This window comes from Budorcas taxicolor, chromosome 18 (assembly GCF_023091745.1).
Source record: "Budorcas taxicolor isolate Tak-1 chromosome 18, Takin1.1, whole genome shotgun sequence".
Classification (NCBI taxonomy): Eukaryota; Metazoa; Chordata; class Mammalia; order Artiodactyla; family Bovidae; genus Budorcas; species Budorcas taxicolor.
Genome location: NC_068927.1, coordinates 62,693,438 through 62,705,038, shown reverse-complemented (window position 1 = coordinate 62,705,038; position 11,601 = coordinate 62,693,438). Strand labels below are relative to the sequence as shown.

General features: G+C 42.3%; 1 protein-coding gene across 1 annotated transcript in view; it reads left to right on the top strand.

Annotated features, from left to right (window-relative positions):
* LOC128064064 (uncharacterized) overlaps positions 1-11,601 on the top strand; it is a 425,534-nt gene that overhangs the window by 286,382 nt on the left and 127,551 nt on the right.

Below are 11,601 nucleotides of genomic sequence, written 5' to 3'. Positions count from 1 at the left end.
CCAAGCCTTAGTAAATTATTCAACCATATTTTAATTATCTTTTCAAGAATGCACGAACTAATGCACAATTGCAAGCATCTCACACGCTAGCAAAGTAATGCTCAAAATTCTCCAAGCCAGGCTTCAGTAATAGGTGAACCATGAACTTCCAGATGTTCAAGCTGGTTTTAGAAAAGGCAGAGGAACCAGAGATCAAATTGCCAACATCTGTTGGATCATCAAAAAAGCAAGAGAATTCCAGAGAAACATCTACCTCTGCTTTATTGACTATGCCAAAACCTTTGACTGTGTGGATCACAACAAACTGAAAAATTCTTCAAGAGATGGGCATACCAGACTATCTGACCTGCCTCCTGAGAAATCTGTATGGCGGTCAAGAAGCATTTTCCTATTTGGGACCAGTCTGTTGTTCCATGTCTAGTTCTAACTGTTGCTTCCTGACCTGCATACAGTTTTCTCAAGAGCAGGTCAGGTGATCCGGTATTCTCATCTCTCTAAGAATTTCCCACAGTTTATTGTGATCCACACAGTCAAAGGCTTTGCCATAGTCAATAAAGCAGAAATAGATGTTTTTCTGGAACTCTCTTGCTTTTTTGATGATTTGAGGATATTGGCAATTTGATCTCTGGTTCCTCTGCCTTTTCTAAAACCAGCTTGAACATCTGGAAGTTCATGGTTCACATATTGCTGAAGCCTGGCTTGGACAGCATATTAGAAAGCAGAGACACTACTTTGCCAACAAATGTCCATCTAGTCAAGGCTATGGTTTTTCCAGTAGTCAAGTATGTATTTGAGAGTTGGATTATAAAGAAAGCTGAGCACCGAAGAATTGATGCTTTTGAACTGTGGTGTTGGAGAAGACTCTTGAGAGTTCCTTGGACTGCAAGGAGATCCACCAGTCAATCCTAAAGGAAATCAGTCCTAAACACTCATTGGAAGGACTGATGCTGAAGCTGAAACTCCAATACTTTGGCCACCTGATTCAAGGAACTGACTCATTGGAAAAGATCCTGATGCTGGGAAAGATTGAAGGCAGGACGAGAAGGGGCTGACAAAGGATGAGATGGTTGGATGGCATCACTGACTCTATGGACATAAGTTTGAGTAAGCTCCCAGAGTTGGTGATGGACAGGGAGGCTTGCTGTGCTGCAGTCCATGGGGCCGCAAAGAGTCAGACACAACTGAGTAACCGGACTGAACTGAATTATCTTTTACCCTTTGACCTTTATCTGGCTGTGTTTGTGCACATGCTTAGTCATGTCTGATTCTTTGTGAACTCATTGACTGTAGCCTACCAAGCTCCTCTATCCATGGGATTTCCCAGGCAAGTGTACTGGTATGCATTGCCATTTCCTTCTCCAGGGGATCTTCCCAACCCAGGGATCCAACACCAGTTTCCTGCAATTGTCAGCCGGATTCTTTACCACTGAGCTACCTGGGAAGCCCTTATCTGGCTATTGAAGTGAAAGTGTTAGTTGCTCAATCGCATCTACTCTTTGAGCCTGAAGGGTTACGAGCCTGGTCCTCCAGGCTCCTTTGTCCATGTAATTCTTCAGGCCAAGAATACTGGAGAGGCTTGCCATTCCCTTCTCCAGAGGATCTTCCTGACCCAGGGATTGAAGCCGGGTCTCCTGCACTGCAGGTAGATTCTTTACCATCTGAGCCAGTTGTGACAAATAAGACTATTTCTTGTCATACCAACCATATGAAGGGAAATCTCTGGTGAGAGAGTACAAAACACGTATATGCAAAATGCCTCAACACCTTAATGTGAAGCCTGGGTTGAGCCCCACTCAGAGGAGGCAAGCCCAGCACACCTCCCACTTTTCTTTTCTAGCTTCACTGACATATATTTGATAAGTAGCAATGATGTACATATGAGGTATACAATGTGATTATCTGATAGATGTATACACTTTGTACTAATTATCACAATAATTTACACTTCCATCAACTCACAATTACCAGTGTGTGTCTGTGTTGTGAAAACGTTTTACTTTCTCAGCAAATCCCCAATATACAGTAACAGTATTAACTACAGTCAGCATACTGTACCTTAAATGTACATGTTGTACTTATTCATTTAACAACTGAACTGTTTATTAACTTTTGGCCAATATCTCTCCAACTACCTCATCACCTATGTCCTCAAAAACCTTTATATTCTGTGGCTCTATGAGTTTGACATGTCAACCTTTCATATATGTGTGTCTTTTTCAACCACAGTTATGTCAGAAATAGTAACAGTGTTATAGCCACTCAGGAAGCAAACTCACTCAAAAGGACAGTGGGGATAGTGGAGTGCAGTTTATTACACTGGTGTGTCCGAGGCAGAGTTTCCTCCTTAGCCAAGGACCCCGATCGATTTTGGGACAACGCTTTATACCCAAAGTGTACGTGCCCAAGCCCATATGCCCAAATTCTCTAAAGTCCACTCTGGACAATGTTAGTAAGGGATGCAATCAGGTTACAGCCATAAATTTACTTTCTAAAGCTATCTGGACATTCAATTTAGTGTACATCAGTTAGCATTATTAAGATTACATACTGGACATTGCATTCCTTCTGGCTCTGGGAGGTCTAGGGACCCGGTCTGTCCAATCTGGTTTTTATCCACCCAGGAGGCCTGCTCGGCTGTTTTGGTAGTTTATCTCTATGGCCTCCCAGGTATGCCAAGAGTGTAAGATGGAGTTCCTTTTCTTTTAAAAATGGAGTCAGTCCAGTCAGGGCAACCTGCTCCTTTCTTTCTTCAACAGCAATGCCAGAATGTTATAGTAATAATTTATGCCTGACATAAATCTCTATATATATTCGTCAACAGACATTCTGGTTGTTTCTACATCTGGGTTGTTGAAAACAATGCAATAATATTCACTGGAGCAAATATTTCCCTCACTAGAATGACTGTTTCCTTTGGGTATCTAGTCTCGGATGGGTTTTATAGATTGTGGCCCCGCTCTTTATTTGATTTATAGAGTAGACTCCATATCATTTTGCTAAGAGCTGAATCAATTACATTCCCACCAACAGAGCCTGGTGGCGATTCTAGGGAAGTCGAAATTGAATGCACCAAGATTTATTCCAAGCTACAAAAAGAATTAAATGCAAAAAAAAAAAAAAAGAGAGAGAGCAAAGTGAATCCATTACGGGAAAAAACCACTTTAATGTTCCTTCAAAGAGGCACCATGCAGTGACAGAGTCAGTCATTTCTTGCCCCACTTCTCTTCCCTGTCCTGTGTTTCAAGCCAGAAAAGGAAAGGGAGTGACCCACAGCTGGGAGGAAGAGGCGGCCTCTCCAGGGGGCCGAGAGGGCAAGGCTGCGGTGGCGGGAAACCACCTCGCAGAAGAGGACTTTACAGGGGGGTGTGGGTGGGGGGTAGTAGGGGACGGAGAGAGTAAAGGGAAAGTGAAGGGGATTTTAAAAGTGAAGGAAAGGAGGCAAAGGCGGTGTCTACGTGGACCAAAGGCAAAAAAGCCAAGGGCTCCGGAACCCACCTCACAGCGGTTTCAACCCCAAAGGACACCACCACACCTTCGAAAGCAACCTCTGGATATACTCGGGGTGTTTTAGGTCTGTCGATATTCTCAAGAAGCCGAGGTTAGGGTAAGGTGGACAAAGAAGTTCAAATTCACAGTACAAAGGAAAAACACGCCCCCAGCAACTCAAACTCCACGCCGAGTTCCCCACTTTAAATTCTTGAATAAACTGCGCAGGCGCGAAGTTAGAGCGCGTGCTCCCGGGGGCGGGACCAAGGCGGAGCGCTATCGGGGATGCGCGGGGCGAGGGAGCTCTCCTCTTCGCAGAGCTCGCCGGGTTGAGGTGTATGGGTTAGGGAGAAGACAAGTGAATTCCCGGCGCTTTGAAACTGCCGATTTTAAGTTACTATCTAGAACAGTTTTGTGGTAAAAGCTTGGCGATGTGTGGGCCCCTGACGTCGGAAACGATCTTTCGTCCTAACAAGCTGAAAACGGTTTCAGTAAAAAGCTATTTTTTTTACAGCATTTCCCCCGGTGCCCCTAGTGTGTGTGTGCTACTGCGTTTCAGTCGTTGTGGGACTCTTCGCGACCCCGTGGACTGTAGCCCTCCAGATTCCTCTGTCCACGGGATTCTCCACCAAGAATACTAGAGTGAGTTGCCATGCCCTTCTCCAGGGTTCCGCCTGAGGCTCAAGTAATTAAGAGGTTGAAACGTGGGTTTCCAAGCATTTGCGGCGTGGCAGTGGTTGGATCGGGAACATTAATTGCAGTTAGAATCAATTTAAACAGTTTGAGGAAACCAGATCTGGGCTTCTCTAGTACAAACTAGAATGAGAAATACAAAATTCTCCCTAGGCATTTCGTACTGACATCCTGCAGAACAGCTCTTGCGTTTCTATTCCCCAGTTAGCCAGCAGACCAAAATCAACACTCTTCTCAGTTCCAGAGACTCAGGGACAAAACCTGGTGTCTGAGACTGGAGAACTACGGCATGTTATAGTGTCCCTCATTAACAACATTTTGTTGTTGTTATAAATTGTGTTGTTCTTTCTTTGGGCTAGAGTGTTCTGTCTTTTAAAACCAACTTGCTCCCACCCAGTTTTATTGAGATATACTTACATCTCTGTATAAGGGTAAGTTGTTCAGCATAATGTGCTAACTTGCACAGATTGAAATAATTACAACTTTAGTATCCATCATTTCATAGATACATTTCTTTTTATGAGAACTGCATTATTCATTAAAATGCCTGCTCTATTCTACTTTTTAAAAATTTTGGCTGCATCCTGCAACTTATGCGGTTAGTCTCCAACAAGGGACCTGCATCCCTTGCACTAGAAGGCAGATTTTAAACTTATTTTTTAAGTTAAGGATAATTGCTTTACAGAATTTTGTTGTTTTCTGCCGAATATCAACATGAATCAGCCACAGTTGTACAAGTCCCTGCCCTCTTGAATCTCCCTCCCATCTCTTCCCCTCTAGGTTGATGAGAGCCTGTTTGAGTTCCCTGAGACACACAGCAAATTCCTATTGTCCCTTATATATGGTAATGTAAGTTTCCATGTTACTCTCTCCATCTCATCCTCTGCTCACCTCTCCCTGTGTCTCTAAGTTTGTTCTCTATGTCTGTTTCCCCATTGCTGCCTTGCAAATAAATTCACCCGTACCATCTTCCTAGATCCCATATATATGCATTCAGTTCAGTTGCTCAGTCGTGTCCAACTCTTTGTGACCCCATGAACCGCAGGACACCAGGCCTCCCTGTCCATCACCAACTCCCAGAGTTTACCCAAACTCATGTCCATTGAGTTGGTGATGCCATCAAACCATCTTATCCTCTGTCGTCCCCTTCTCCTCCTACTCCCAATCCCTCCCAGCATCAGGGTCTTTTCAAATGAGTCAGTTTTTTGAATCAGGTGGCCAAAGTATTGGAGTTTCAGCTTCAACATCAGTCCTTCCAATGAACATGCAGGACTGATCTCCTTTAGGATGGACTGGTTGGATCTCCTTGCAGTCCAAGGGACTCTCAAGAGTCTTCTCCAACACCACAGTTCAAAAGCATCAATTCTTTGGTGCCCAGCTTTCTTCACAGCCCAACTCTCATATCCATACATGACTACCGAAAAACCACAGCCTCGGCTAGACGGATCTTTGCTGACAAAGTAACGTCTCTGCTTTTGAATATGCTGTCTAGGTTGGTCATAACTGTCCTCCCAAGGAGTGTGTCTTTGAATTTCATGGCTGCAACACCATCTGCAGTGATTCTGGAGCCCCAGAAAATAAAGTCTGACACTGTTTCCCGATCTATTTCCCATGAAGTGATGGGACCAGATCCCATGATCTGTTTTCTGAATGTTGAACTTCAAGCCAACTTTTTCACTCTCCTCTTTCATCAAGAGGCTTTTTAGTTCCTCTTCACTTTCTGCCTTAAGGGTGATGTCATCTGTATGTCTGAGGTTATTGATATTTCTCCTGGCAATCTTGATTCCAGCTTGTGCTTCTTCCAGCCCAGCGTTTCTCATGATGTACTCTGCATAGAAGTTAAATAAGCAGGGTAACAATTTACAGCCTTGATGGACTCCTTTCCCAATTTGGAACCTGTCTGTTGTTCCATGTCCAGTTCTAACTGTTGCTTCCTGACCTGCATACAGATTTCTCAAGAGGCAGGTCAGGTGGTCTGGTACTCCCATCTCTCACAATTTTCCAGTTTATTGTGATCCACACAGTCAAAGGCTTTGGCATAAAGCAGACATAGATGTTTTTCTGGAACTCTCTTGGTTTTTTGATGATCCAGGGGATGTTGGCAATTTGATCTCTGGTTCCTCTGCCTTTTCTAAAACCAGCTTGAACATCTGGAAGTTCATGGATCACGTATTGCTGAAGCCTGGCTTGGAGAATTTTGAGCATTACTTTACTAGCCTGTGAGATGAGTGCAACTGTGTGGTAGTTTGAGCATATATGCGTTAGTATACGCTATTTATCTTTCTCTTTCTGACTTACATCACTCTGTATAATAGGCTCTAGGTTCATCCACCTCATTAGAACTGACTCAAATTGCATTCCTTTTTATGGCTGGAATTCTCTGGTGGCTCAGACGGTAAAGTCTGTCTGCAATGTGGGAGACCAGAGTTTGATCCCTGGCTCAGGAAGATCTCCTAAAGAAGGAAATGGCAACCCACTCCAGTATTCTTGCCTGGAAAACTCCATGGACGGAGGAGCTTTGTGGGCTCCAGTCCATAGAGTTGCAAAGAGTCAGACACAACTGAATGACTTCAGTTTCTTTATGGCTGAATAATATTCCAACTGGTGTATGTACAACTTCTTTATCCATTCATCCATTGAGGGACATCTAAGTTGCTTCCATGTTCTAGCTATTGTAAATAGTGCTGCAATGAATATTGGGGTACATCTTTTTCAATTTTGGTTTCCTCAAGGTATATGCCTAGCAGTGGGATTGCTGGGTCATATGGTGGTGGAAGGCAGATTCTTAACCATTGGTCCACCAGGAAGTCCCTCTTTCTTTTTCTTCCCCTCTACTGGTGTTCCTGCCCTATTTCAAACCTCACATGGGTCCTACTTACTCTACTCGTTTCCCCTCTTACTGCACTTTCCCCTCAACCTTTGACTGCCCTGTTTTTGCCTTTCTTTCCCATCTCTGCTCCCTCTCTGCTTTTGGGGGTACACCTCAGCTATCCATGTTATGCTCACTTCCACCTCATTCTCTGGCACCCCCAGGTGACTATGCATCAGATCTCCTTTCTTCCTTCTTCTGCTCCTCCAATTGCTAGTTTTCCCTCCCGGGTCCCAACGTTCTGAATGCCAAGTTTCCAACTCCTTAATCCTCACCACTGTTACTCTCCCTCCTATCACTGACTCAGGACTCCTCTCCCTACAGTGCTCTCCTACCCCTGCAGATCCTGTTTTCATTACTACTTGTATAAAACTGACTTTCAAGGCTCAATTTCTTTTATGTTACTGTCTCTTTGCAAGATTCCCAGCCGTCACCATCTCTATTCTCATTGGTTCCCCTCATTCTTTTCAGCTGTTTTTTTGTGTCCTTCCGTCTCTGCTTCTCCTACACCCTCCTGCCTACATTATTTCCAGGGATGTGACTGAATAACATACCTGCCTACAAGAACATTTTCCTACTGAGTTGAACTGGACACAGAAAAACAATGACTGTCACATGACTGGCCTGGGGCACCTCTACAAGGGGATGAAAGGAAGGGCTGACCATAAGGGGAGGCCTGAGAGAAAGGACGCAAGGAAGAGGGGCTAGGAAAGAGGGGGCCTCAGGTAAGGGGCAGGCTCTCCAGGATCCCAGGACCAGGGAGAGAACGTGGCATCTCCTGCCACCCTCCAAGGGTGGATAGGGTGAGGCTGGGGGATTGTTCCCAAAAGTTCTCCAATGCTGAATAGAAATATGGTGACAGAGTTTTGGAGGAGTAAAAAGAAGTAGCTTTATTACTTTGCCAGGTAAAGGGGGAACACAGTAGGCCAGTGTGTCAAAAACTGTGCCCCTGCTTCCTGGGAAGTTGGAAGAGGTCTTAAGGTTTTCAGGTTGTTTTTTTTTTCCAGGTGGAAAATGGGGCTGAAAAAAAGAATGAGGGCTGGTGTGGTCTTGCATTCTTCCCTTCCTGGGTGAATTGAGATCATCAAGCTGGCATCAGGTGATTCAAGAACAGGTTCTGGTGGTCTCTGAGGTCATCGTCCTATGACATTCTTTCTGGAATGAAGAATGCTCTGAGAGGAAAGTAATGTTTCCTTGGAAGGATAAACGCCAAGTGTAGCTAGAGGGCAATCATTTTCAGATTGCAAATAAGCAAGAAACAGAGGGAGAACAAACATCTGTAGGTTAAGTGGATGGAGAGAAAAAGGATTGTGTAAGGACTAACATAATGGGGTGCCTCATTTAGTTTCTGCTACAGCAGGAGCAGAGGTAGTACACAGTTTGAAGAAGCAAAATGTTTGAAAGGCACCTACGTGGAAGAAAAGCCAAGGGCAGGGAGCAGCCCCAGAATGAATTTAAATCCAAAGGAAAACAAGTCTTCTTTTCTCTGTAGCATGCTCTGCCTTTGTAGGTCAGTACATCACTGGGAAACCGCAGAATGACTCCCAGGCATTTGTCAATGGAGATTGTCTCCTTGTTACTACGAATTATCCAAAGACTTAAAAGAGTGGAACTTTGACTAAAGACGTTGCCACACTCACTTATCAGGTTTCTCTCTAGTATGAATTCAGTTGATGCTTTGCAAGGGCTGGCAACTCATGAAAGATTTTGTATAACTCAATACATTTGTAAAGTTTTTCTCCAGTATGAATTCTCTGATAAACTGTAAGTTTTCCCTTGTGATTAAAGACCTTGCCACACTCACTGCATTTGGAAGGCTTTTCTGCCATATGAATTTGTTGATAGTTTTAAAGGGTTGTCTTCTCAAGAAAGAACTTATCACACCCATATTACGTTTGTAAGGTTTCTATTATGAATTCTTGGGTGACTCACAAGGTTTGATGAAAGATACTTATAACATTTGTAAGGTTTATCTCTAGTATGAATTTCCTGATGAAGTCCAAGGGCTTCAGTGAAAGACTCTGCCACATACATGATATTTATATGGCTCTGCCTCCTGCATGGATTATCTCATGTTTGCTGATACCTGAGGAAAAATGAAAGGCTTTCCCACAGACACTACATTTTTAAGGGTTCTCTCCAGTATGAATGCTCCCATGAATTACAAGGTCTGGATTTCAGCTAAACATCTTAGCATACATACCACGTTTCTATAATTTCTCTCCTGTATGGATTATTCGATGTCGACTGAGGGTTGAGCTCTGACTAAATGTTCTACCACAGTCATTACATCTATAAGGTTTCTCTCCAGTATGAATTCTATGATGAATTGAAAGCTTTCTTTTTTGACTAAAGACCTTGTCACACTCATTGCATTTGTAAGGTTTCTCTCCAGTATGAATTCTTTGATGAATTACAAGGTCAGAATTTTGGCTAAAGACCTTGCCACATACATCACATTGATGTAATTTCTTGCCTGTATGGATTATCCTATGTCGACTGAGGATTGAGCTCTGATTAAAGGTTTTACCACACTCGTTGCACTTGTAAGGTTTCTCTCCAGTGTGAATTCTTTGATGAACTGAAAGGTTTCCTTTTGTACTAAAGAACTTGCCACACTCATTACATTTGTAAGGTTTCTCTCCAGTATGAATTCTTTGATGAATGACAAGATCTGAATTTCGGCTAAAGACCTTGCCACATACATCACATATACGTAATTTCTCTCCTATATGGATTCTCTGATGACTCCTGAAATTTGAGCCCTGATGCAGCTTTTTGCCACACTCATTATAAAATTTGTAAGGTCTTACCCTGTGTGGGATCTGGTTTTGCATCAGTATTGAAGGATACATAAAGTCACTCCCATATATATTATAAATATTGGTTTGGAGAGTAGGAGAAACTATTTGAAGAGGTGAAAATGAGGAGCTACTGTTGACATACTTATTAGCTTGATTAAATGCAATTTTCTGTTGATGTTTAAACATAGGTAGTTCATCTTGAAGGCTTAACACAAGTCTATTTCCAGTATGGTTGCTTACTGCATCCCTTCTACCATGTTGACTTCTGCTATCAATGACATCTTGGTTAAGGGATGTACGGATATTTTTGTAATTTCTTTCATCATCTCTCCACTGAAACCTGAAGTCATTCATGTTCTCCTGAATTTCTGGAAGGTTAAAATGTTTGATTTCCGGGATTTCATTTCTTTCCCAAATCACTGTTCGGCATACTCCTCCTCTATCAGTGTGTGATTTTAGTTGTAATTTCCAGATGTGTATATGAGAAATATCTATAAGATATAAAAAACCATAGATATCCTATTCATTACACTGCATGAATGTAAGTTTCAGGTTGAATATAAGATATTAAATAAAAGTAATACTTCAAACACAGTTATGAAACTTCTCAACCATGTTACATTTTTGAGGAATAATAAATAGGATTCTCCACTACACTTCTGGAGTATAATGAAGTGGCCAGGCCAGATCATCTGAAGAAAGGGCATGTTTAAATTCCTGAGGCTACATCATGAAGCTTTTCATGCCTGAGTCAACATGGCTTTGAGCTCAGTTAAGCAAGGTAGGGGATTTCAAAAGGCAAACAAGGGTAAATCCAAAGATACCTTCCCAACTTTTAGACGGAAGTTATCCTCACCCACAGAGAGCAGGTTCCTGAAGGTCTCCAACATCACATCCATGTATAAGGCCCTCTGAGCAGGGTCCAGGCATTCCCACTCTTCTGGAGAGAATTGGATGGCCACATCATTCAATGTCAACTGTGACTTAAAGTTAAAAAAAAAAAGTTTCACCAAGGCCATGAGGAGAGTTCTTATTTCCATACAAAATGAATAGAGGTAAAAGATCAATTAAGTTGAAGAATATATTCTGACAGCCATGAAAAGGCATTTAGAGCTACTTGTATGTCTAATTTTAATTTCCTGTGCTTTGTCATTGAGATTATGATAGCTTCCAAATAGAAGTAGATTTCTCATTTTTGTGGGCAATACATGAAATATATACAAATAATAATGCAACACCAGCTTGTCTATGTGGAAGGGCTAGATATGTTAGACACACTGAGAATGATCAAACTTGGATACAGAGGAGTATGAGTGGTGTTTTCAGAGATGACAAAGTCCACAGTAGTTTTAAAGAAAGCTCAAAATCTCCAAAGATGATGATGATGATGAGAGAAGCAAAGACAAACAACATTTGAATACTTCCAATATACTATGCATTACTCTAAATGTTTAACATTTTTAACTCGTTAGCAACATCACAGCTCATTAAAGAAAGAATTTTTTACCATCTTACAGAGGAGAAAACTGTCAGAGACACTGAAAAACTCGACTCAGGTCAAGAACCTAATGAATCATAGAGTAAGCACCTGAACTACCATGTTTGGGTTCTAGAACTGAAGCTGAAAAATTAAAAGTAATGAGCATTAAAAGTTCATTGACACACGATTCCCTGAGAAAATGTGAAAGACGTTCAAACTGAACAACATGGATCAGCCTAAGAGGTCATTATACATGTGTGCACACATGC